General features: G+C 40.3%; 1 protein-coding gene across 1 annotated transcript in view; it reads right to left on the bottom strand.

Annotated features, from left to right (window-relative positions):
• Nucleotides 1-24,619, bottom strand: part of MPP7 (MAGUK p55 scaffold protein 7) — a 240,700-nt gene extending 216,081 nt beyond the window's left edge. The window contains exon 1 of the mRNA XM_014859082.3: nucleotides 24,400-24,619. The gene's annotated coding sequence lies outside the window, so the exon portion shown is untranslated. The remainder of the gene's footprint in view (nucleotides 1-24,399) is intronic.
• Between the last annotated feature and the right edge of the window lie 3,081 nt (nucleotides 24,620-27,700).

Raw genomic sequence — 27,700 nt, 5'->3', positions numbered from 1 at the left:
AAGAAGAAAACTGAAAAAAAAACAAACACACAGAGGATAAACAACATGATATTAAACAACCAATGGGTCAATGAGGAAATCAAAAAATACCTTGAGACAAATGAAAACAGAAACACAATGGTCCAAAATCTATGGGATGCACCAAAAGTAGTTCTAAGAGGGAAGTTCATAGCAATACAAGGTTACCTCATGAAACAAGAAAAATCTTTTTTTCTTTTTAAAGATTGGCACCTGAGCTAGCATCTGTTGCCAATCTTTTTTTTTTTTCCTCTTCTCCCCAAAGCCCCCCAGTACATAGTTGTACATTCTAGTTGTAGGTCCTTCTGGTTCTCCTATATGAGACACTGCCTCAACATGGCTTGATGAGCCACACTGGGATCCAAATGGGTGAAACCCTGGGCCGCCAAAGCAGAGCACTGGAAATTAACCACTCAGGCACAGGGCCAGCCCCAGAAAAATCTTAAAAAAACAATGTAACTTCACAGCTACAGGAACTAGAAAAGAAGGACAAAGTCCAAAGTTAGTAGAAGGAGGAAATAATAAAGATCAAGTAGGAAATAAAATAACAGACAAAAAGAAAGGAGAAAAGACCAAGGAAACTAAAAGATGGTTCTTTGAAAAGATAAACAAAATTGATAAATCATGAGCCAGACTCATCAAGAAAAAAAGACAGAGGGCTCAAATAAATAAAATTAGAAATGAAAGAGAAGTTACAACCAACACCACAGAAATACAATGGATAAGAGATTACTACAATTATATATCAACAAATTGGACAACCTACAAAAAAAGAATTAATTCCTAGAATCATACAATCTTCCAAGACTGAATCAGCAAGAAAAAGAAAACCTGAACAGCCTGATTACTAGTAATGAAATTGAATCAGTAATCAAAAAACTCCCAACAAACAAACGTCCAAGATCAGATGGCTTCACAGATGAATTCTACCCAACATTTAAACAAGAGTTAATATCTATCCTTCTCAAACTATTCCAAAAAACTGAAGAGGAAGCATTACCCTGATATCAAACCCAGACAAAGACATCACAAAAAAAGAAAATTACAGGCCAATATCCTTGATGAAGAGAAACGCAAAAATCCTCAACAAAACATTAGCAAACCAAATTCAACAACACATCAAAAGGATCATACAACATGATCAAGTGGGATTTATTCCAGAGATGCAAGGATGGTTCAATATCCTCAACTCAATCAATGTGATACACCACATTAATAAAACAAGGAATAAAAATCATATGATCATCTCAATAGATGCAGAAAAAGTGTTTGACAAAATTCAACACATTTATGATAAAGGCCCTCAATAAAATGGGTGTGGATGGCACATACCTCAACATAATAAAGGCCATATATAACAAACCCATAGCTAACATCATACTCAGTGGTGAAAATCTGAAAGCTTTTCCTTTAAGATCAGGAACCAGACAAAGAACGCCCACTCTGGCCATTCTAATTCAACATAGTGTAGGAAGATCTAGCTACAGTAATCAGACAAAAAGAATAAATGAAGGCATCCAAATTGGGAAGGAAGAAGTAAAACTGTCACTATTTACAGATGGCATGATACTATATAACAAAAGCCCTAAAGATTCTACCAAAAACCTATTAAAACTAATAAATGAATTCAGTAAAGTTTCAGGATACAAAATAAAGATACAGAAATCAGTTGCATTTCTATACACTAAACAACAAACTATTGAAAGAGACATTAAGAAAACAATCCCACTTACACTAACATCAAAAAATAAAATACCTAGGAATAAATTTAACAAAGGAGGTGAAAGACCTGTACAGTGAAAACTCCGGGGCACTGATGAAAGAAATTAAAGACAATACAAATAAATAAAAAGATATATACTATGTTCATGGATATGAAGAATTAATAGTCAGAATGTCCATACTACCCAAAGCAATTTACAGATTCAATGCAATCCCTATTTAAATATCAATGGCATTTTTCACAGAACTAGAACAAATAATCATAAAATTTGTATGGAATCATGAAAGACCCAGAATAGTCAAAGCAATCTTGAGAAAGAAGAACAAAGCTGGAGGTATCGTGCTCCCTGATTTCAAACTATATTACAAACTATAGTAATTAAAACACCTTGGTATTGGCAGAAAAACAGACACAGAAATCAATGGAACAGAACAAAGAGCTCAGAAATAAATCCCACGCCTGTATAGTCAATTAATCTAGGACAAGAAAAGCAAGAATATCCAATGAGGAAAAGACAGTCTCTTCAATAAATGGGTTGGGAAAATTGGACAGCTACATACAAAAGAATGACACTGGACCACTTTCGTATACCATACACAAAAATAAACTCAGAATGGATTAAAGACTTAAATGTAAGACTTGAAACCATAAAACTCCTGGAAGAAAACATAGGTAGTAAATTCTTTGATGTTAGTCTCAGCAATATCTTTTTGGCTATGTCTCCTCAACCAAAGGCAACAAAACCAAAAATAAACAAATGAGACTACATCAAACTAAAAAGCTTTTGCACAGCAAAGGAAACCATCAACAAAACAAAAAAGAATCCTACAGAATGGGAGAATACATTTGCAAATGATATATCTAATACAGGGTTAATATCCAAAATATATATAAAGAATTCACATATCTCAATAGCAAAAAAACACAAATAATCCAATTAAAAAGCGGGCAGAAGACCTGAATAGGCATTTTTCCAAAGAAGACATAAAGATGGCCATCAGGCCGTGAAAAAGTGCTCAACACCACTAATCACCAGGGAAATGCAAATCAAAAGCGTGAGACATCACCCCACACCTGTCAGAATGGCTTCATGATTTCACTTACATATGGAATCTAAAACAAAACAAATGAACAAACAAAACAAAACAGACACAGACTCAGATACAGAGAACAAGTGGTGGTTGCCAGAGGGAAGGGGGTTGGGGGGGGAAGGGCAAAACAGGTGAAGGCTTCCAGTCATAAAATAAATAAGTCACGGGGATGTGAGGTACATATAGGGAATACAGTCAATAACATTGTAATAACTTTGTATGTCGACAGATAGTAACTAGTCCTATCAGAGTGACCATTTTGTAAGGTGAATAAATGTCAAATTGCTATGTTGTACACTCTCTGAAACTAACATTATATGTCAACTATACTTCAATAAATAAAGATAACACACTTTCATAAAATTTGCCAATTTTCTAATGGCTTTCTAATAAACTAGAAGACTCTTTGGCTCCCAGAACCAACACCATCAATACAACAGATTTATAGAACCACAGCTGTCCATCCAACATTCATGCAGTGCCTATATGACACAGACAGAAGTGTAACACTGCTCACACCATGGACCATGTAGGAAGCTGCCTGGACAACCTCCTCCCTACTTCCTACCTAAAGGTAAAGAAACCTAACTGCCTGGGAAAATAAGCCACCTCCATCACCATCCCCTCCTAGTTTTCCATATTCCTTCAAATTCTACATCATAAATAAAGAGCAACCACAAGCTAACCTCATTTTTGGGCTTTTTAAACCATATTTTATTCTGCTTTCGTTCAATTTTCACTTAGTTTATCCTTAGATGTTAAGGTCGCAAGAAGGAAACTAGATAATATCGCCCCCCAGATCCATCAGATGACCAAGAGCCATCTCCACCTGATGCGCAGGTACCTCAAATTCAACATGTTTAAAAATGAACATATCTTTCTGCTACCTCCCCCAAACCTGCTCTTCTGCCAGCACACCCTCTCTCAGTGACTGTCGTGACCATCCACCCCGATGTTGAAGTCAGCAATCTTAGTCTGCCCTCCCCCTTACCTCTTACCTCCAACCAATCACCAAGGCCTATCGTCTTCCTAATATTTCTTGAATCAGTGCACTTCCCAGTATCTGCATTGCCACCAACACGCTAGTCCACGCCACTATTCTCTCAACTGAACAACTTCCCAACCAATCTTATCCCAGATGTGCTTCTGTCTGCCTCCTACTCGTTGGTTATAACAGCAATTTTAAAGAGCAATGCACACACGCACATTTTTTTTTTAAACTTCTAAGGTCATTTTCTAGCTAAAAACTTGCTCTTTGAATCTAATCTACAAATCTATAATATGGCTTAAAAGGCCTTTCAGTCTCAGAACTCCAGTCTTACTACGTTATATTCTCAACCACGCCATGCTCATTCTCGACTCCAGTTCTCCACAAACACTATGCCCTCTGCCCACAATCCCCTCCCACTCTGCAGCCTGTCAGCCTATGTTCAAGTTCTGTTTAAATACCACTTCCTCAGGATAACCCTTTGACTAGGTTAGCTCTCCCTACCCTCTATACAACTCTGCACCTCCCACACCCTACTTAGCACACTTCATTCTAAGCACTGGTTTAAGGGCAGTTTTCCCTTCGAAACAAGCAGAAACCTTGTCTGTCTCATACACCAACTATAGTCTTGGAGTACCTAGCACACAGTAAGTCCACAATAAATATCAGTACTCATCCATTTGTTAAGTAGTCCTGACCCAAAAGACTATCAGGTAATTTTTACCCAAAGCACGAACATTATCAAGTAGCAAGCTTTATTAAGACATTAATAAACACTTAGCAATAGTTAGGCTACAAAAGTAGTTCAGAATAGGGGCCCAGACCAGAAGGGACTTATAACTGAGAAATGGAAATAGCTTCCACATTCAAGGTACTAAACTAACAAGATGGAAAAGATAAACAAAATAATATATTGCTGTATATTAGTGCTGCCAAAAACAAAAACAGAAAAGAGTTGAATTATTTTGAATTGGATTTGAGTTGGATTATTTTGATTATTTGAGTTGGATTATTACAGGATGGGTAGCACATACACAGAAAGGAAGACACTACAAATGGAAACAATGGAAGTACCCAGTCTTGTGGCCGTGGCTGTTTACAGGGACACACATCTACATGCACGCACGGGTTTAATTTTGAAGGGAAGGGATAGAAGGCCAAAGAGACTGATCTGATTACACAACAGCTTTATATTTTTAAAAGGTTAAATTTGAATTGAATACTTAGAGAGTAGCACAATATGAAGAACAACGCAATCTGGGTAAAGGGATTAAGGTTTGAATGATTAGGAATAACAGCCCTAACCTTTGACTGGCCAGCTGCAATACTTTTAGCATATTCTCTGATTTAAAGCCTACTACAGCCCTATAACCTAAACACTATTATTACTGCCTCAGTTCACACAGCAGGAAACCCAGTCTTGGAAACACTTACAACTAATTCAAGGTCATGTAGTTGGTAAATGGTAGAACTGGGGTTTGAATACAGCAACTTCAAAGCCCTTAAAAGTCCACAGGGAAGAAGTCGTCTTTGAAAATAAGGGAATGCAAGTAATGTTTTAAACCCGGGAACAAGTAATGTTTTAAACCCGGGAACAGGGTACAGGGTAAACTGAAGGCTGCATATTGCAAAGCAGCAGCTGTAGTAAACTAGGTCAGAGGTAAGCGTATTCCAACCAGAATGACAGCAATGAGATTAGAATACAAGAGATTAGCGCAGTTGAGAACATTAAGGAAAAGCAGCCGGTCTAAAAGTGAAAAATCAAACAGATGTTGGAATTCAAAGATGACTCCACAGTTCCTAATCTTAGATATGAAAAGGAGAGTAGTATCATAAACAGGAACTGGGTGAATTAAAAAGGGGACCGGTTTTTCCACTTTAGATCTCTGCATGAGGTCAAGATGAATCATCCGAGTGAAAATGTCCAACAGTGAGAGCAATGAGACCAACGCCTGGTTAGAACAGGGTTGGGTGAATATTGTAAATAATTTTATATTTATGTATATTTCTTAAACCAAAGGGAAAATTGTTTTAATAAAGAAAACAACTGCTACCAAAAAAAAAACTTTTAATAACATAATACTTCCCTACCCAATAATAAATTCCCAAAGTGGCCCTAGAAACAGCTCTTCTGCATATTTACGTTCCAGCGCAAAACCCCCTGCCACCTACTCACATCCCTTGCAAACTATTCCACACCCATTGCAACATCCTTGCAGCATCCTTCCGGAACACAAATACTGCGACTGTCTGCTAAAATGCATATGGGAATTTCAGCCAAAAATTAGGCTTTCAACTTATTAACATATCAATTTTTAAAATCCTAACCAACTTAAGGCATACAAACAAATATGGATTTTTATTAAATGTCAAAGAACCAATGATGGATTTACATTAGCAACTAGATACATAAAGAAGACATCTACAGACAATACAAAAAATTAGAATTGAAAATGTCATCTGGTCTCTACACCCACATGGCTAGATATTATCAAAACAGATTTTTTTTTAAAGCAAGTAACAGAATGAAACATGCAGTACATCATTTAGGTTAATGATCACTTAACACCATACATGTCCTTAAAAATACAGAAACATCCATATATAAAAGCACATTTAGAAAAAGATGGAAGGCTACACACGACTTCAAATTAGTAATTGCTTGTGGGGAAGAAAGGGAGATAGAACTGGGAAGGGGAACAAAATAAACTCCAGTGTTATCTACAATGTTTAATTTCTTCCATTTGAGGGGCTGGGGCCGGCCCAGTGGCACAGCAGTTAAGTTTGCATGTTCAGCTTCAATGGCCCGGTTCGCTGGTTCGGATCCTGGGTGAGGACGTGGCACCGCTTGGCACGCCATGCTGTGGTGAGCGTCCCACACATAAAGTAGAGGAAGATGGGCATGGATGTTGGCTCAGGGCCAGTCTTCCTCAGCGAAAAGAGGAGGATTGGCAGCAGTTAGCTCATGGCTAATCTTCCTCAAAATAAATAAATAAATAAAATAAAAAATTTGAGGGGCTGTCCCGTGACCGAGTGGTTAAGCTCACAGGCTCTGCTTTGGCAGCTCAGGGTTTCATCAGTTCGGATGCTGGGCACGGACATGGTACCGCTCATCAGGCCATGCTCGGGCAGCGTCCCACATGCCACAACCAGAGGCACTCACAACTAGGATATACAACTATGTACTGGAGGCTTTGGGGAGAAGGACAAAAAAGAAAACAAAAGAAAGAAGATTGGCAGCAGATGTTAGCTCAGGTGCCAATCTTAAAAAAATAAATAAATACAAAAAAAATTTGAAACAAATGCACCAAAATGTTAACATCTGTTAATTCGGGGTGAAAGTTATACAGCGCTTATTGTGTTCTCTTTGTCATTTAATCTCTCTAAAATTTTACCCAAATTATTAAAAAGAGAAAAAGAAAAGAATCCAAGCCTCTCACCTAATGAAAACATCGCTCAGAACATACCTGACATATCTTGGCTGAAGAACTCCAGGGTGAACAGGGTGAAGCTCACTTCTTCACCAAGCAGCCAACTTCTATTTTGAACTCCTCACATAGTTCTTGAAATAGAACGGCCTAATTAGCAGATCTAAACTCTGGTTTGATCTCTCAAAATTAATCTATAGAGTGGGCCTGAACTCTGGGCAAGTTCTCAGTGGCTGCAACAGGAAGTAGCACTAGCCTCTGGGGCTCCTAAGGAAGCTAGAAGGAAGATTCAGGAAGGAAGAAACTAATAAAGACAATTCTGAATAAATCCAACATCTTCCCTCCCAACGCCAATCATTAACCCCATTCCCTTTCCAACCTCGTCCTCAAAAGCCAGCCACCTGCAGCGACATTCCACAGCACAGTGACTCCATTTTCCCCAAGAGGTGAACCTCTGACTTAGTCTTTGGGGCTAGTCGCTTGCTCATTATAGAAATGCACAGCATGCTCTTCAAGAAATCCACACATTCGCTCAATAATTATTTATACCACATGGGCACAAGGACATAAGGGCAAAGTCCCTACCCTCAAAGACATCTCTATCAATTCTTCCTCCTCGCAACTTCTTAGTCTTAAAACGTCCCCACCACTAAACTCAAGAAAATTCAAGGCTCAACTGTGGCTTAACGATCCCTTAGAATTATTATTACTGCCGTGAGCCATGGTAAGAACATGTGAAGTTAGATCAGGTCAAAAGCTTAAGGAGGGCTGTGCTTCCCCACTGCACCCAAACCCCAACAGCAGGACTGACACGGGCTACTCCCAGGACAGTGGGGATCAAAAAGGACAAGCAGGACACATGCTCATGCACCTGGTATTCTACTTTTTTTTAACCAACAAGAGATTTAGTTTATAAACTGCCAAGGCCCCTGAAACTAAGAGGACAAAAATATATAAAAAGGAGACATTACTGTGCACCCGCTCGACACCTGTCAGTTTTAGGAACACTGAGATACAAAGAAGTAACACAGTGATGCTGAGTTCACATCTCAGGGAACAAACTCCCTTTGAACAGGGCTTAGGCAGAAAGGAGACTGGTGTGATTTCTAGTACTCTTGACTCTAAATTAATAGCAATGGAGTAATGAAATTCCTTAGAATCCAGACCTCTAAAGGCAGGTGAGGGCCCAGCCAAGAGAAGGGCATGACCACCGGGGCTCTAATCCTCGCAGACCAGGGAAAGCAGCCATCAGATGGAGGTCACACAACAGCGTCAAAACTGTCCCATGAGAGAAATGGGCATGTGCCCATGAAGCAATCCAGGATGTCAATTCAGACAAGAGAAAAAAAAGCATGTCTTGGAACACATTCCTATGTCTGACTAGAGTAGAGGGTATGTAAAAAAAGAGTAATGGAAAATAACCACATATGGGGCTAAATATGATAGGCTTTGAAAGTCAAATAGAGTAATTTAGACCCAGTGTGGTAGTGTCAAAGAATCGATGGCCACTTCTAAAAAGGAAGGTCACTTCTGCACTGACACAGGGAGTAACGTGGACTCATGAATGTCAGCTAAGAGCAGATTACTGCACTCTAGACAGGGGCAGTGAATATGCAATCTAAGTGGCAGCAGCAGTAACACAGAAAGAGAAATGACGCATGAGACTGTGAAGAGGACGAAATGACAGCATCTGGTCACTCTCTGGATAGCCGAGATGGGAAAAAAACAGCTTTTTAGGGCACTTAACAATATTGTTAATTAGTAACGAACAGGAACTCCCAATTATTGACCCCTGATTTGTGCTACAAACTATACTAAGTGCTTCACTGGGTTATCTGACTCTCCCCACCATCATAAGAGGCAGGTCCTATTATTAGCCTATGTCACGTAAGAAAACTGAGGGTCAGAGAAATTAAATAATTTGCCTTAGTTCATGAAACCAGCAATGAGCAGAGCTGGATTTTGAATCCTAAACTGCTTAGATTATTATTTAGCCTTAAAAAGAAAGAAAACTGGCCATTAGAGAAAACATGGATGAACCTGGAGGACAATACGCAAAGTGAAAAAAGCCAAAGAAGGATAAACACTACACGATACTACTTACACGACGAATCGAAAATAGCCAAACTCACAGAGGCAGAGAGTAGAATGGTGGTCGCCAGGGGCTGAGAGGGATCTTGGGAGGACAAAGGGGACAAAGTTTTGGTTATAACAGATGAAGAAGTCCTGAAGAGCTAATGCACAGCATAGTGCCTACAGTTAACAACGCTGTATTGTACACTTAAAAATTTCTAAGAGGACAGATCTTACGTTAAGCATTCTTATCACAAAATAAATAAATAAATAATAATAAATACAGAGGGCCAGGGGAAACTTTTGGAGGTGATGAATAGGTTTATGGCATAGGCTGTGGTGACGGTTTCACAGGTGTCTCTCATCTCCACACTCACAAAGTTGTATACATTAAACACATCCAGCTTTTTGGATGTCAATCATACCCTGAAAAAGTGGTTTTAAAGAAAAAATTATCTCATTTTACGGTGCACATTCTTAACCATTAAGGTAGATTAAGGTTTTCAGTAACCAGGGCAATGAACATCGATTAAACAAAGAAGGGAGTTGGGGAAACAGAGTTCCAGGACACTGTAAGACTGATGGCACAGTCACTGCATAGAAGAACATCAACTCCTCCTTCTCACAAGGAGGCTTTCGGTCTTGAGGAAGCTAAGTTTAGTTGAAAAACTAGGAGAACCTGCTGTTTATGAACATTCCTTTAAAAGGAAGTACACAGATAGTTCCCGTCCGTTCTACTGGAACCGTGATGTTATCCCTGACATTATGACGGGCAGCTGCTTGCCTCATTGGGAACCAAGGGGCCAGAGAAAGGAATGTCACATTACGTGACGTCTGTTCCAGCCAGTGTGCCGCCCACCTTCCAGCAAGTTCGGTATCCATGGCTAATTAAAATAGGGATCTGAACCTAATCTACAGTGGATTCGCAAATGTTCTCTTCCCATCAATTTATGTCCTACCTAAAAACACTACAGCTGGTTTTAGAGGGAGGAGCGGGTGAAGTCAAACATGCCAATTCTGAGACATTCAAACATCCAGAAGATACCACTGAGCAACTGCTAAGTGGCCTCAGCACATGAGGGCTCAGGTGGACTCGCTGAACGGGAGCTCACCGAAGGCGCTGGCAGTATGGAAGTGACTCATACAGAAAGGACAGCCGAAACCAAGACAAGGGGCAAAGACACAGCTACGGAAGTGGAAGCGTGAATAAGTGGGTCAAGGATTGAAGACACTCCCACGGTTATGGGACAGGACAAGACGAACAGCCAGTGGCAGAAACCAAGAAAAAACTGAACTGTACGAGAAGTGGGAAACTAAGCTCAACATTCAGTCATCAAATCTATCCCATCATAGTGCCCACATCTCTATTAAATCCATCCACGTCCCAGCACCCCCACGCCTCAGTTCAGCCCCTCACCACTGTCCCTCTGCACTATGTCAGCGACGTCCTTCCCACCTGACCCCCACCATACCAACACCGTGAATTCTCCAAACCCCACATCTGATCGTGGCCTCACGGCCAAGTCCTACAGACCTGTTTCTCAAACTGAGGTATATCGTGGAGGTTCAAGGGTGGGCATAAAAATGACACATCTTTCTGGAGTGTCAATTTTACACAATGGAAGGTGATTTTGAGTCAATTAGATCAAACATAAAACTTCAGAACAATCTCATGCTTGAAGCGGGCTACTCTTTGAAGTGCCCTCAGGGTTCTTCTGGGCAAACTTCTGTCAGGGAGGGGTAAGCTTCAGAGGAAACACTTTAGAGCAGTGGCCAAAGCAGGTGAGACCTATGCTTGTCCAGATTAAGATAAGGAGCCAAAGAAAAACAGAAATACCGTATGACCCTGCTATCCCACTACTGGTATTTACCCAAAGAACTGGAAATCAACAGTTAAAAGAGACTTATGCACCTCTGTGTTCACTGCAGCACTATTCACAATAGCCAAGATGTGGAAGCAAGGCAAGTGCCCATTGACTGATGAATGGATAAAGAAGAAGTGGTGTATATGGAATGGAATACTACTCAGCAATAAAAAAGACAAAATTATCCCATTTACAACAACATCGATGGACCTTGAGGGTATTATGTTTAGTGAGATAAGCCAGACAGAGAAAGACAAACACCGCATGATTTCAGTCATACGTGGAAGATAAACAAATATACAGACAAAGAGAACAGTTTAGTGGTTACCAGAGGGAAAGAGGGTGGGGGAGTGGGCATAAGGGGTGAAGGGGCACATTTATATGGTGACTGACAAACAATAAAGTATACCTGCAATTTCACAATGTTATAAACTAGTATGACATCAATAAAAAAATAAAAGGAGCCAAAGAAAGACAGACTGAAGCTATATAAAAAAAGAGAAAAATTCCAATCTGAATTCAAATCATATGATAGCCTCACATTAGTCTCTGATGTTTAGAATGGGCAACCTGGGTTTGAATCCTGGCTTTACCACGTCCTAGTCACAGGACTCAGGACAAATTATTTAACTTCTCCATGACTTGGTTTTTTCACTTGTAAAATGAAAATGACACTGCTCAAAGGGCTGCTGTAAGAATTAAGCATGAATATCTAAGGGGATCTGGCTTAGCACAGTGCCTGACTTATAATAAAGGATCAATACACGGCAGCTATTATCTGTCAATGCCAAGCCTGCCCCAATCTGTTAAAGTGTTCCAAAGCTTTCATTAAGTCCAAAATTATTCTCAGATGGGAAAATGTCTTTTTTTTTTTTTTTTTTTGCTGAGGAAGATTAGCCCTGAGCTAACATCTGTGCCAATCTTCTTCCACTTTATATGTGAGTCGCCACCAGAGCACAGCTGACAAGTCGTGTGGGTCTATGCCTGGGATCTGAAGCCAAGAACTCAGGCCACTGATATGAAGCATGCCAAACTTAACCACAATGCCACAGGGCCAGCCCCAAAAATGTCTACTTTGATAAGCAGTCTTGCCATACCATTGAGTCTGTCCCTAGAGATATCTTAGGCTCCATATGCAAAAGTAAGAGTAAAGTTAATTACCCAGTTCTAGACCCATCTGGAGATTAGAAACACCTAGAACAACAGAAGCCAAGGCAAAGTCATTTTAGTTAGCATTTATGAAGTGTAAGACACTGAACTGAAAACAATTTAGCAGATCTTGATGATTAGTTTAATAGTCAGTATGCACATCAGTAATGAAAGAAAGTTCTTTACAGAGGATACCATTCTGAAACACACACGAGAGGAAGAGTACAGAAAAACTAGTGTTATGAAGAACCCTAGTGCTGATCAACGGTTATTAACCAGTTCCCAGGAGGGGTTTCAAAAAAGGACACAGATATTTATATAACCTTTTGTTGTCTAAGTATTGTGTATTCGCAATCACTCAAATTATGAGAAGGAATTCGGGGAGCAAGGAGCAGCTTAAAACAGGCCTGGCCTGAAGGAGAAGGACCTGTTTGAAATCTCAGTCAGCAACAGAGGGAAATCAGGGCACAAGTCCGCAGCTTAAGACTGAAGGCGCTGCCTGCCCTTTTCCCACCCTAATCTCAACAGACACTAGTTCCGTCTGACTCGCCCCTTCCATAATCAGTCTCACCGACTGCTTCTCTTTTTTCCAAAGAAAACTTTATTTTCTATCACCCATTTTCCCACATTACAAATTTTAAAGAGGGTGAAATATTGTAATAAATATAACTTCTGTCTGTTTATCATTCAACCCAGGGAATGCCAGCAACAAATTTATATAATAAAGGTCAAGTTTTCACCTATTTTATTACCCTATGAGCACCCTGAAGGCATGGATGCCTTCTACATTTTCAAATCTGCTCTCAGAATACAATATAAGATACATGAAAGGATACTTACATGCAATAAATACATTATTCTAGAGACAAGAAAAATCTTGTTTTAATTCAACAACCGGTGGTGCAGTGGTTAAGTTCACACATTCTGCCTCAGCAGCCCGGAATTCATCAGTTCAGATCCTGGGTACAGACCTATGCACCACTTGTCAAGCCATGCTGTGGCAGGCGTCTTACGTATAAAGTAGAGGAAGATGGGCATGGATGTTAGCTCAGGGCCAGTCTTCCTCGGCAAAAAGAGGAGAATTTGGGCAGCAGATGTTAGCTCAGGGCTGATCTTCCTCCAAATAAAAAAAATTCCAATTCCTTTAATAGCATCAAGATGTGTCTATCATTTTTTAATTTCAAATGAATTATGTGCTTTCAAAATATAACAAAAGGACTTTTCTATTAATAGTTTCCTCTGGATTTACTTACCTCTAAAAAAATTGCAATTTAGCTTGGTGTTTCAAAGAAAAACAATGGACAGACCAATTTAATTTACTCATCCTGAACAGACTTATCCTATAATCTCATAATGTTGAAAACTGATTTAAAAAATCAAACATGGGGCCAGCCCCGTGGCCAAGTGGTTAAGTTCACACTCTCCACTTCAGCGGCCCAGGGTTTCTCGGGTTTGGATCCTGGAAGCGGACATGGCACCGCTCATCTGGCCATGCTGAGGTGGCATCCCACATGGCACAAACAGAGGCACTCACAACTAGAATATACAACTATGTACTGGGGGGCTTTGGGGAGAAAAAGAAGACCAAAAAAAAAATCAAACGTTTAACCTTCTTTTTCTTTACTAACTACATCTCAAATAATACAATCTCTGTTTATAAAAACATCCTAACAAAAAAGGAAGACAGAATGAAAATATCACCATTTTGCAAACACCTAATAAAATAATGGATCTAGGCAATGATTATCAATGGTCATGAACCTCAGAAAGAAAGAGACGGTCAACACTGCTCGACTCCAGCTAGAAGTACACTCCATCATCTACGAAGCAACTTTGCCAGAAAACAGAAACTGAATCAAATTAAGATCTGATTCCTACTTACAGGAAGTAAAGAACAGAAGAACGTGTTAAACCTCACATTAAACTAAAAGCGTTACAACAGGCTACTACCTGTTATAATTCTTCTTGATGATGACATTACCAAATAAATATTTCTCGATAAATGTACAGGACATTTCTTCAAGTTCTCTTTGCGATAATTTTCATCTTAAAAGATGTTGAAGGTCAGCCAAGTATTAGCATATTTACAGATGTATTTACTGTGATAAGACAGTAAAATTAACAGCTTCATACAGGTCTGAAGTTGCTGACCTCAGAAATATTTTCTTTCCTAGTACTAAACTTTCTTTCACTTGGAAAAATACAGCACGGCTGAGCCAAGAAGTAGCAGGCCCCTACTTCTAAGAAGACAGCTTCAGGAATAAGTGAACAAGAAGTCAGATCCTGTTCAGCAACCTCAGGAAGACAGATGAGTATGAGGAGCTGGCCCTCAACTGTACCAGCAAGAGATGCTATCAGCCAGCTGTTCTCACAGTGATCCATGGAACCCCGGGTCCTCAGGAGCCCTTCAGGATATCCACGACATCAAAACTACTTTTATCATAATGCTGAGAGGTGATCTGCGATTTTCACTGTACTGACATTTGCACTGAAGACATTACAGCACGGTACATGGATCAAGGCAGTGGCACCAACCGCACAGGGAATCATTGTAGTCCCCACCACTATGAGTGAAAAAAACACCAGTTCCACATAAGAATGCCCTTGATGAAACACTGAAAATAACAATTGTGTGAAATCTTGACCTTGGAATACATATCTTTTTAATATTCTGTGTGATAAAATAGGAAGCACATACAGGAATTTGTGCTATACACTGAAGTATGACATTATCTCAAAGAAAAGCAATTGTGCCAATTGTTTGATTTGCAAGCTGAACTAGAAGTTCTTTTATTCCCCACAGAATATCATTCTTATATAAATAACAAGTGAAAGACAACCTAAGTATTGAAAGTTGGGTATTTGGTAGACATTTTCTCAAAAATGAACAAAGTGAGCTGGTTGCTTCAAGGAAAACACCTGAAATATTGGTTGCCCATGATAAAAATTTGGGTTTTCGAGCAAAAGACTAGGTTTTTGGAAAAATTATATCTGCCACCAGGAACATGACAGCTTTCTCAATACTTAAAGGTTTTTCTGACAGGATCAATGGCAATTTCAACAAATGTGCTTTTTTTTCAAATGGTATCATAAAAAACATGCCAATATTTGGAAGATTTATATAATTCCATGAACCAATATTTTCCAAATCATGCATGGGTAAAAGATTCAAAGTACAAGATAGACCAACAGATTTAAATGTAATAGAGGGAGAAAAGTTTGTTGACATAGGTTCAGATTCCAATCTATAACTAAATTTTAAGAAATCATCAGAGTTTTGGAGTAGTAGCTAAGAGAATATCCACAATTATCTAAAAAAAACAATACAATACTCCTCTTTTCCAACTGCAGGCCTGTATGATGCTGGATTGTCTTCATATATTTTAACCAAACAACCAATCATAACAGATTGAATACAGAAACAGATGTGAAAATCCAGCTGTCTTCTACTAAGCCAGACATTAGAAAGAGTTGCAAAAATGTAAAACAAAGCCACTCTTCTCAATTATTTTAATAAAGTTATTTTTCATAACGAAGTGTTATTTATGTTAACATATGATGGGGTTATTATTTTTTAATGAATTAATAAATACTCTAAAATTTCCTGGTTGCATTTCTAATACAGTAAATACTGATAGATATAACCCACATAAACAAAACGGTTCTTAATTTTAAGAGCGTGAAGTGGTGCTGAAACTAAAAGTCTGAAAACCCAGCTCCAAGGACTGGAGCTTAGGTCAAGGCTGTGCTCGTTCAAATGAGCTTTCGGACATGACTTTGATTTTCGCTTTGATCAAAACACCAAACTGTGGGAGCCCAGCAGGAGCCAAGAGACAGACCAGGACTAATAACTACCACCGGTATTATTTTATAGTGTTACAAGTCAGGTTCAAGGAAATGAGTAGGAGGGCACCTCTGGGGTCCTGCTAATGTTCTGTTTTCTTCACCTAAGTGCTGGTTACTCACGAGTGCAATGAATACATAAAAAGCAATAGGATATATTAGACTATATGAGAAAGCCATTAGGTTCAAAACTAATTCAGCCTAACCTTGTTTGGCCAAAAAGGCCTGACACAGCCTGGTGAGCATGCATTGTACATGTGCTTTAAACATTTACAATGTCCCAAAGCGAAGAATGATGCCCTCAAAGATAGGCATGTAGCCTCCCCCCATGCAGGCATTTCCTTAAGGATAAGCATTTCTTCTCAGAAACTAAAGATTAATTACCAATAAGCTGTGTTCACCTTGTGACCACTGACCTGCTGTGCCAGCAAAGCATATTGTAATTGTAGTAAAAGAGATATCCCTGTGATATGTGATGTATGTTCTTTGTTCCAAGGCAGTGTACAACCACTCTGTCACCCCACTTCTTTGGAGCACTTCCTTCCTTGGGAATGTTCACTCCTGGTCTACAGTCCTCGAAGCTGGCTCATAATAAACTCACTCCAATTCTGATTTATAGACTTATTATGGATTATTTGTGTCGCCAGGTGTTTGGTTTGTGAAAATTCAGTGAGCTGCACACTTAGGATATATGCATTAGCACATATGCATATCCTAGTATATCCATATAGGATATGCATTTTTCTAGGTATATGTTACACTTCAATAAATTTTAAAAATTCACACAGTTTAAGATACATAACAATTTCTACTTTGTTTTTCCAAACACATGATGGCTTTCAACTAACCAGAGTCATTACACATAACTTACTTTGGAAAAGTCTGATAAAAATAATTCAAATATTTAATTTAAAAACCTCAGTACACACAACTGTAACTTTTCAGGGTTAAGAGATATATACCATCTATGACAGTTGCCTTAACAAAATCAGCAAGATAATTCTGTGCTTCTCAATTTTTTTAGACCAATGAAGTCACAACAATAAAAAAAAAAAAATGAAGTCAAATACAATTTAAAAATTGAAATCTTCCAGTTAAAGGCTAAACCAAAGATTACTTTCCTTTAAGGTATTAAAGTGATCAAGAGGCCACTTCTCTGCTACTCTTCAGCGCATCACTACAAGTCTAGACAAACGCAATAAGGCGAGGAAATACAAAGGGTAAGGTAATAAGAATTGGAAGGAAAAACACCAATGGCCATTATTTAAAGATGGAATAATCATGTTCATGGAACATCCAAAAGAAAAACTAGCCATTAAACACATTAAGAGTTCGGCACGATTGCCAAAAAATATATATTATATACAGATAGCTAGATTAGCTGATTGATTTACATCAGGATAGAGAGACATATATATCAATAGGATTTTCTCCACAAGAAAAAAACAGAATAGAGAATACAATAGGAAAAAAAATGTCCTTCACGGCAGAAACAAAAACTGAAGTATCTAGGAATTATCTAACAAAAAAGACATAAAAGCATTATGAAGAAAAACTTTAAACTCTAGTGAAAAAACATACACATCTTTGATACACGGTTTCAACTACAGCTATGCATCAGTATCACCAGAGAAGGTTTTAGAAAGTACTGGAATCCACTCCCTAGAGACACAATTCAGTTGATCTGGGGTAAATGAGGCATGTTTTTGAAAAACTGTCTAGTTAATTCTAGTGTAAAGCCTGGGTTGAAAACCACTGGCTTAAATAATTTTGAAAAAGAACACAGGTGAGACTCACCCTTCTAGATACCAAGATATAAAAACAAGTTGTAATAACGAAAATAAAAACAAAAACCACTGTGGAATTGGAACAAACTGTAGAAACATACCTTTGATAACTAAGAATGGAGAAATATTTCCTAAATAAGACCAGAAAGTGAAAAAACGGATGGATCTAACTATAATAAAATTAAAGATTCTGTTCAATAAAGGATTTCACAGAAAAAACTTGACAGATAAAAAACTAAGAGAAGATATTTGCTCCATTTAAAATCCACCAAAAGATTAACATCTAGAACATACCAAAAAACTTCCCGTAAATCAGGGCAGAAAAGTGGGGAGGAAGATAAGAAAATCTAATACAAAAAGAGGCAAAGAATAAATACCAATTCACAAAAGCGGAAAACTCACACAGCTAATAAGCACATGACAGGCTACTCAACTGCATTAGTAATCAGAGAATTGCAAATAAGGACAGTCACATATCACTTTGTGCCCAGATTGCTCCATCTCTTGCATCAGATTGGAAAAAATGATAAGGTCAGAAAATATCAAGTGCCAGCAAGAATGTGGGGACAGCAGCTGGTGACAGTGTAAATTAGTCCAGCCATTCCAGATAATAATCTGACATTCCAGATAATAATACTTAAGGAAATTACATATATGCCCGAGAGAGGGTCCCATGGTGGGGAGAGAACATGAATGGGATAGGAGACGAAGGGAAAAGATACAACAGAATGAGAGGCTTTGCCTAGACCAATCAATAATGGGCCACCATCTGAACGTTAACTTCAGCCTGCACACCCGATTTGGGGAGGGAGCAAAGGAGAGAGTCCCCATCTCATCCATTCATTCCTTCATCGAACCAGTATGCATTAAGTGCCTGTAAAGCAGGTACTGTGCCCCAGGTTGGGGACACATCAGCAAAGACTAGGTCCTTGCCCTCACAGAGTTCATATTCTAGTGAAGGCAACAATAAAAAGTAAATAAAGTGATAAGAGTGTTACAACAGAATTAAAATGGGTGGTTGTGACAGGAAGTAATTGGAAGGCGGGGTGCGACTTCAGAGGATCACCAGAGAGAAGTGGCTCTCAGAGATCTGCAGAAAGAACACTCACCAGGCATTCAGCAAACTGGGCGAAGAATCCAAGAACTGCATTCGGGGTCAACAAGACAAAGTCACAGACTACAGCTGAAACTGTTCTAAAGATGATTTTCAGGAACTTCTGCCATTTAACTCCCAGGATTGACCTTTACAACTCCTGTTATATAACGTGTGGACTACAACGACTATAGCAAGAATCCAACATATTTTGACCAAAGAATTCAACCTTTTTAGAAAAAAAAAAAAGGCACCACCAATATGAATATACTGTCTCTTACAAACATTTCTGGAAAACTACTAGGATCCACAAACTTTTCCCTCATTTGTTACATAGAAATTGAGTACTCATATATCTTTTCCACAGCACAGTGTGGTGAAATGAGGATAAAAATAAAGTTTCTGTCCTTAAAGAGCATACCTCAAATTTCTAAGATTCAGGATTCTGTTTATTTCATACACGAATTGGTTTTTATGATTAAAAGCCAACATTTATCGCGCGCTTGCAAACTGCCAGGCACTGTTCTACAAGCTTTGACCCCCATTTGAGCTCATTTAATACTCACAACAAAATAATAATATATCACTTCCACTTCGGAAATGAAAAGAGAGAGAGAAGAAATTTGCCTGAAGTCAAAGAACTAGGAAGTGGTAGGGCAGGGGTTCAAATCCAGATCTTTCAAACCTCAAAACCTGTGTTTCTAAGCACTCCACTTAAATTCCCCCCAGAATATTCTCAGCAGCTTTCAAAGCGTGGTCCCTGGACCAGCAGCATCACCATTACCCGGGAATGTATTAGAAGTGCAAATAGAATCAAAAACTGTGAGAATGGAGTGCAGCAACCCAAGTTTTAACAAGCTCTCCAGCTGAGTCGGAGACTAGCTGAAGTTCGAGAACCACTGGTCTTTAGTTTTCACACTCGACTTAATGTACATATGTTAAAGGTGAAACCATCACCATTTTGAAAATTCCAAAATGTAAAATTTTGATCCTATTTAAAGTGACTCTAAATAAATCAGAATAATATTAATTCATTTCCTCACTGCCCACAGCACAGCAACTCTCCCGCTAAACCCGACAAAATGCCTAAGCTGACCCTGATTAGACCACCTGAAAAAAACTCTGCTCTGATGGGCCTTACTGGGAACTGAGTGAAATTCCAAACATGAAAAGAGCACAGAGGTCCAAAGAGAAACTTCAGAAGTCCAATCAGAAGCCATATTAGGAAGAGGAAATAAATATTTTGAATATCAGCAGTAGAAGCTTGATAAACCTTAGTCCATAGCTCCATAATCCTTTTTAACTCTGGCTCAACTCCAAATTTTTACATTTCTTCAACAAACTTCCAATTGCTAAAAAAAGAAGTTACAACGCTCAGAAATATTTGATTCTCAAGATTCAAATTGCTGTAAGTACACACATAGAGATACTGTCTTTCAAAGAGTAAGTTTTTATCATGACGAAAACTAATCAGACGCTTTTATCGAGCACAGAAAAAGTGCTCAAGTTCTCTCTGCCCCTTACCTAGATGGCTCTTCACAGCATCCTGCCTGATCCATCTCTGTTCAAAGAAATATTTAAACCGGGAGCCTCCTTTCCTCCCCTAACCAAGTGCTCAATCTGAGCAATACAGCTCAACATGCATCAAGTTTGCCTAATTTCTAGCAAAGTCTTTTTCTAAAAGGAGTGGAAGACGGAGTATCAGAAGTAAGTACTACATTCAAGCACCTACCATATTTTGAGAACCTACCATATGCCAAGCAACTCTTTTAAGCTATTCAATTGCAAACTCGTCACTAATTTCATAAAGTTCAGGATTCTACTTATTTTAAAAATTAAAAACATAAATCAGAAGACTGAAGAGTTAACTAGCCCAAGTCTGCACCACAAGACAGCTACAAACCTGACTGAAGATGCTTCTTGATTTGATTAAAGTCATCAAAGGAGCAGAGAGCTCTGGGAAGCCCACAAACAGGCAGCTTTTTAATCTGCCTAGGTACTTACAACCACCCACCTTCCTACACCCACGCTCTCCCAAGAGCTGGCAGCACAGCCAGGAGCCACCTTCCTAGAAGGAATGGCACCTATTCATTTCCCCCACCCTTCCCAAATCACCATCAAATCCCCTGAGAACCAGAGCTCTCCTCCCCACCCAGAGCTGGGCGGAACTGAAATAAACACGCACGCCAACCACCCAAAGACCTTTCCATTTAAGCTCTTATCCTGCTTTTAAAAGTCCAGTGTTTTCTGCAAAACATCTCTCAAATGGCAGGTGTCCTAACTAGTCATTGGTCTCCATTAACATTGCCATCTCTATACCTAAAACAGGTACGGCTTTTCATCAAAGCAACAGCTGTTTCCTCACCTCCCTTCTGTACCAATGGGTAACAAGCAATCCAATCAGTAACAAACAAGGCTAATAGCTCCCACCATCAGAGAAGGAATGGTCCCCTCTCTTTCATAAGTGAAGCAGGCTGATAATCATGCTCTCGTAAAAGAATAGACTCATCAAGCAAGTGTTCAAGAAAAAAAAAAAGTTTTACATGACAAAAAAAAAATTTTAACAAGTGTTTGCTCATAGTAGGTATCGAATAATCTTGCTATATGTACCCACTTTATTCTACTACTTTTAAAGAATCAGAAATCTAAAAAAGCAAAGCACAAAACTGTGCTCAAACAGCTCATAGTTCTCATAAGATTTAAACAAAATACAAACCACTAAAAAAAGAAAAAACCATTCAAGTGTACATAAATAAGGACCAATAAATCCGCACTCTGGGCTGGGTTCCTAACAACAGGGAGAACTGGAGAGCTTTTCAGGAGAAGTTATTTCTAAAATTACTAACAATTTCCTTCACTTTAGCCTGCCCTTTCGTTCCAAATAATCTCATTTAATAACAGTGACTTAAATCACTCCTTGCAATTCTGTCTGAACTGCAATTACCACAGAAACAGTTGCAGTACATTTCTATCATTGTCAGTGAAATGCTTCTAATAAGAAAAAAAAAAATGATTGAAATCTCCCATAAGCAGCACCCAGGGCACCATCTAGTGGAAGTTGTGTAATAGTGTAATTAATTTTTCAAAAAAGAACACAGACCCTGAAAACCGCTGGGGCTAAAAGCCCTAGGTAAGAACACAAGAAAATACTTCACAAACAGCCCAAATCTCCCTCCAATTTCCCACATTGCAAGAGGACCGTGCTCACCAAAAGAGAGGACTCATTTTCTGTACATATTAACAGATGATAAAGGTTTCCTTATGGAAATTTTTGCTTGGGTGCTAGAAAGTTTAATTTGACAGAAGGGTAAAAATTAAAGGCATTAATGCAAGAACAAATAAATAAAAAGCAGTGCTAGACAGACAGGGCTTCTGTAAGAGATGCCTTACATCCTTTACAAAAAGTTATGTCAAAATGTACAGGTGACACGCATCTGTTGATGCATCTGCCATGAAAATAAGGGATGACTTCATGATTAGAAGAGTTCCATTCAGTCACCCATAACACATTTCCACGTTCCTGAGGACTAATAAGTTTAACATAACCAAACAATTCTAGAGTTCCCCAAGCCTTAAGATCATTCAAAGGTTCCTCCCAACTACCTCTCTAAGCCTGCTCTCCATTAACCCCTAAACTCCCTTGTCTGAGTTATTCTAAGTAAGGAAGAATTGATTTTACATTTTCAACACTTCTACGAAATTTATGGTAAAAATTTCCCAAAACAAAGTTATAAGTCATGACCGCAATGTATTACACCTCATTTTTATCTGCCTTATGCATATTAATTAGCTCAATTCTATTCAGAAAACAGTACTGAAGTCCACTGCTAAGCTAGAGATGCAAACACAAATAAGGTTTTCTAATTCGGAAAACCTCCCAAAATTTAAAATAGAGATTTTTCGCATAGCACCAGCAGGTTTTGTTTTGCCTGTGTGAAAAACTACCTTTCTGGTGAAATTCAAACTATCTTAGCGACCTAGGAGAAAAAAAAAAACCTACAAAAATATTTCTTTACTTGGAAATAACCACCTCCATCTCTGACTCGCGTGCCTGTGATCAAATCTGTATGCACAAGCTTGCTCGATGGTGGGAACCTCACTACATCCTGACTTAATCCTAGATTAAATCCATTACAGGTATAAAATCACATAGGAGTCAAGTGACCTGGGGCAGAATTCCTTTCATCTCTGAGGCTTTCAGTTTACATACCTGTAAAATGGGTATGCTATGCACTACTTGCCTCGGGAGAGTAGGAGGATACTAAAACTGACGCGGAGCTATGAGCTTCGCAATTAAAAGATCTAAAAGGAGGTGCACCTGGAAGGGGAGAACGCGGCTCCGAGAGCCCTCACGGTGCCATTACTGCTAAGCCTCGGTGACCTTCATTTCACTCGTGAGCGAAAGATGAATGAAAAAAAGGGTTACCAAGCACGCAAAGAAAAGGCAACTGCAATTCAAGGTGCTTCTTTGTAAGCAAATCAAATTATGCAATTAATTGCCTAGGACTTGTCTGCAAAGTATGACTGCAGGTGCATCTCCCAAACCTAAAACCCAGAGATCGGTTTTAGAAAGGCTTTTTTTACTTGAATGCTAATGTTTAGAAAATTAGAAAAAAGAAGCCCAATTCTACTCCCACCCATGACAGAGTGACAGAAACAAGGTCCCACCCCCACAGTCCTTTCAAATCAGCACAGGCATTCCTCATCAACATTCCTCCCCCTCATTCCTATCGCACCGTACCCACTTCAGCCCAGACAAAGGTGAGTCACACTGCTGGGTCTACCTGTCACTTAAGAAAAAGCCCCCAAACAAGGCTACTTTGAATTTAAAAAACAATAAATAATAAGTAAATAATATTAATGTGGAAACGCACTGCAAAGCGCCTGTCTCCAGAAAATGTGTAATTAACAACACCCAAGTAGAGACGCGTTCCTCGCTTAAAAAAAAAAAAAAAATCCACTCAGCTTATCGCTACTTAGCAGTAGGTCCTTTTCCTCGGGAGGCTGACTCTGACTCAACTCCGCGGTTTTCCCTCCACCTGCTGGTCCTCCCGCCCTCCTCCGGCCCAGCCGCCTCCCCCTGAGTCCTGCCGGGTCCCCAAAGGGTCCTGCCCGCAGCGGCCCGCGCCCTTCCCCCTCCGGCCCCGCCCCCACCTCCCCGCAAGGTGCCGCCGCAGCCGCGGGCTCCCGGGCGGAGGCGCCGCGAGGCGGGCAGGAGGCTCCGGGAGGCGCGGCCCCGCTCGGCTCGGCCGCCGTCGGCGGGAGCAGCAAAGGGAGCCGACCCACCGCCCGCCCCGCGCCCGGTGCTCGGACGGGCGCTGCAGCCCGGGAGCCCCATTACCTGCTCGGGGCAGCCGGCCGCGGGACGTGCGCTCACTCTGGCGCCTGCAGCCCCGGGCCCGGAGGCAAGGAGGCTGCGACCGCTGCCGCCGCAAAGGACAATCAGGAGGCAGCGGGCTCGGCACCGCCGCGGCGGGCGCAGAACGCACGAGCCCAGCGGGAGCCCGGCCCCCACCTCCAGCCCAGCGAGTAACCGACCCGACCCCCTCCCTCGGAGGGGCGGGGCCAGGCCGGAGAGGCGGGGCAGGGCGGGGCCGCAACGCCTGCGGGGCGTGAGCGCCGCGCTCGCTTGGTAAGAGGCGCCTTCTGATAGGCTGCGATAGGGCTAGGCGGCTCAGAGTTGAAGGCAGCCTCGCCCTCAGAGCTCCCTCATTGGTCGATGAGCGAAAACAAAGCAAAGCCCTGATTGGTGACAGCGCTGCAGCGCTCTCCCCCTGCCCTCAATCATCGGAAGCTCCGCCCCCACCCGTTCCGTTCCCAGGTGGCTGCAGAAAAGGCTGTGTGTGTTTTACCCACAAGCAGTCTCTCTGCAGAGAACCCAGGCACCCAGGTTCCTTTGCCGGCAGCGAGCTTTCTTATCCTACTGCGATTCTTCGATTTCCGTGTGAACTTGGGGAATAACGTCTAATCTTAACCGTGTCTTGGATTTAGAGAGACCTCGTGGGTATTTCTAAAATGCTGCATGAGATTCAGAGGGACATTGTCATATGCAAAGAAAAGGCATGAAATGAAATCTGGCGAGGTTATGCGTGACTTTTTTTTTTATCACCTTTCTGTGTTCCATATTGAGCATGCGTTACTTTTATAATTGGGGGCAAAATTTTTTTAAAAAGAAAATGAGTAAAGTGCAGAGAATGGTAAAGGCAAACTTTGAGGATATCCAAGGGACTAATTCTTCCACAACAGTAGAAAATACAGTAATATACGCAACATCCGAGAGCCATCAAAAAAATATGTACTGGTATCAGCCACGTTCAGTCCTCTTAAAAAACTTTACAAATATGACTGACGTGCCCAATAATCTTTCTTGAGTAACCACTATTTATCCAACACATAGTGTAGAATGCATCGCACTGTAAACAGACTTATGGGGAAACTCCCAGACAGGAAGAATTTAGAATCCAAAGTGCAAAATAAATAAAGCTTTAACAAAAAAAGTAGGCTACGGAAAGAAATTCAGAAGTTATAAATTGGAAAACTCAGCTAATGCAGGGAATTATAAGAAAGAAAGGAATGTGACAACACTTCAAGATGTGACTTAGACTTTGAAAAGTGAAAGCTGAGGGAGGAGGTGGGAGTGGAGGTGAAGATCAATGACCCGGAGTTAAAGTAATCTGAGCTCTGTCAGGCTGCCTGCCATCCTAGCCAGTTCGCAGGCGGTGAAGCATAGCTCACCTGGGGACCACGCTCGCTCAACCTCGCTGGCTGCCTTACTGTTCCGTCTGTCCTTCTTGCAATTCCCATAAGGTTCTGAAATAGGCTATTTGAAATGAAGCAATTCCCTCAACAACTCCATAAATTACATAGTGGTGAAAAAAATGGAGATTGACAAAAATCAAACCTAAAGAAGGAAAGGAATGTTAAGGTACACATGAACTTGAAAAGAAGTAAGGACAAGAAGTCTGATACAAAGAATAGCACAAATCCTCTTTTCTCTCTTTTTTTCCTCAGAATGAGGTCAAGCTCTTCGGAAGACAGTTACCTTCTTACCTAACAAATTTTTTACAGAACCCTTGTAATAAATGGAATCCTAAATGATAGTTTGAAAGTATATATTCCAGAGTGGTCTGAGTAAATAACTTAGTTTTGAGGTCTAATTCTGTTTAAACCTGTAAGAAAAAAAAAAAGAGGGACTTAGCATTGCCTAGTATAAACAAATTGGGAAAAAAAACTCGAAAATTCCACGATAATACCTGAAATTCTGCCATTAACATTCTTTCTTTGGGATTAAATAATTTATATCAAAGGTTATTAATTTACTCATCAAACATGTAATCAATATTAATCATCAAATACTACTTACTTCAATGAACTAAGCACTCTACTAAGTATAGTCTTGAACAAGACAGACCGGGAGCTATTCATTATTAGGAGAAGACCCATAATGGACCAATAAACAGATACGCTTACAGAAAGGGATAGGGGCAAAGAAGAAAAGGAAACTGTGACCTGAGGGATGGGGGAACTCCTTTAATTTAGAAAGGGATAGAGAAAGACTCTAAGGAGAAAAGCTCTAGGAGAATCTCCCTAAGATCTGAGTTGCCACCTGAATGAGAACATGCCAGCTATGGAAAATTCCAGGGCTGTAGCATTCCTGAAGAGGAAACAGCAAGGGCAAAGGCCCTGAAGGAGGAAGAAAAGTGATGTGTTGGAGAAAGAGAGAGAGGACCACTGTGGCTAGACTGGTGCAAAAGGGCGTTGGTCCCAGACAGTTCAAGAGGGGGAGGCTGGGCCTTGTAGGCAATGGTAAGAAGTTTGTGTTTTATTGCGTGGATTCCTGACAGGGGTAACATTAAGTTGCTCATGTTGGAAGAAAATCATTCATTTTTTTCCCTTTTTTCAGAGTCACCAGAGAAATGGGCATTCATTCACTAAGCCGGTCTATCAGGCATAGATCTATGAAGAACCTACCGTTTGCCAGGGATGGGCTTGGTGTAGGGCACAACAATGAGTATGACACAGCCCCTGCTGGATCTGGACAAACTATTACTACACAGGTGATGAGGAAATTAAGGGTGCTATGGGAAGACAACCCTGAAGGGGCCAAGGAAATCATCCTGACGGAAATAATCAGCTGAATTAGTAGGAGTCATCCCAGTGAAAGGGGACAAGATTCTAGATCCAGGGAACCACAGAAGAACATTAGCACCTGGCAAGAAGGGAATCTAATGCAAAAAGAGGAGGATTGGCAACAGATGTTAACGCAGGCCCAATCTTCCTCACCAAAAAAAAAAAAGATAGAAGGTATCTTATAGAATCCAAGGGCAAAGACCAGAGGAACTCAGTTGAAATTTCCTCCATCTTCAAACCTGCCTCTCTCTACACTTCTGCTCTATTTTCTGGAAAACAGCTTTGCTGGCTCCTAAGTTCGTGAGTCAGACCAAAGCTACCCGAATCATACACATACACACACACACACACACACACACACTCACACACAAGCATGTGGTTGTGCACACTGAATCAACTCCCTCCCCTCCACCCCCATCACTTATGATCAGGGAGGTGATGGGGGAGGGGAGCCACCAACATGGCTGCCAGGGCCCATTCCTACTGATGAGCAGAGAGTTCCCTAAGAACAG

The sequence above is a fragment of the Equus asinus genome, chromosome 29, assembly GCF_041296235.1.
Source record: "Equus asinus isolate D_3611 breed Donkey chromosome 29, EquAss-T2T_v2, whole genome shotgun sequence".
Classification (NCBI taxonomy): domain Eukaryota; kingdom Metazoa; phylum Chordata; class Mammalia; order Perissodactyla; family Equidae; genus Equus; species Equus asinus.
The sequence above is the reverse complement of the archived record's forward strand: the minus strand, read 5'-3'. Positions and strand labels throughout refer to the sequence as shown.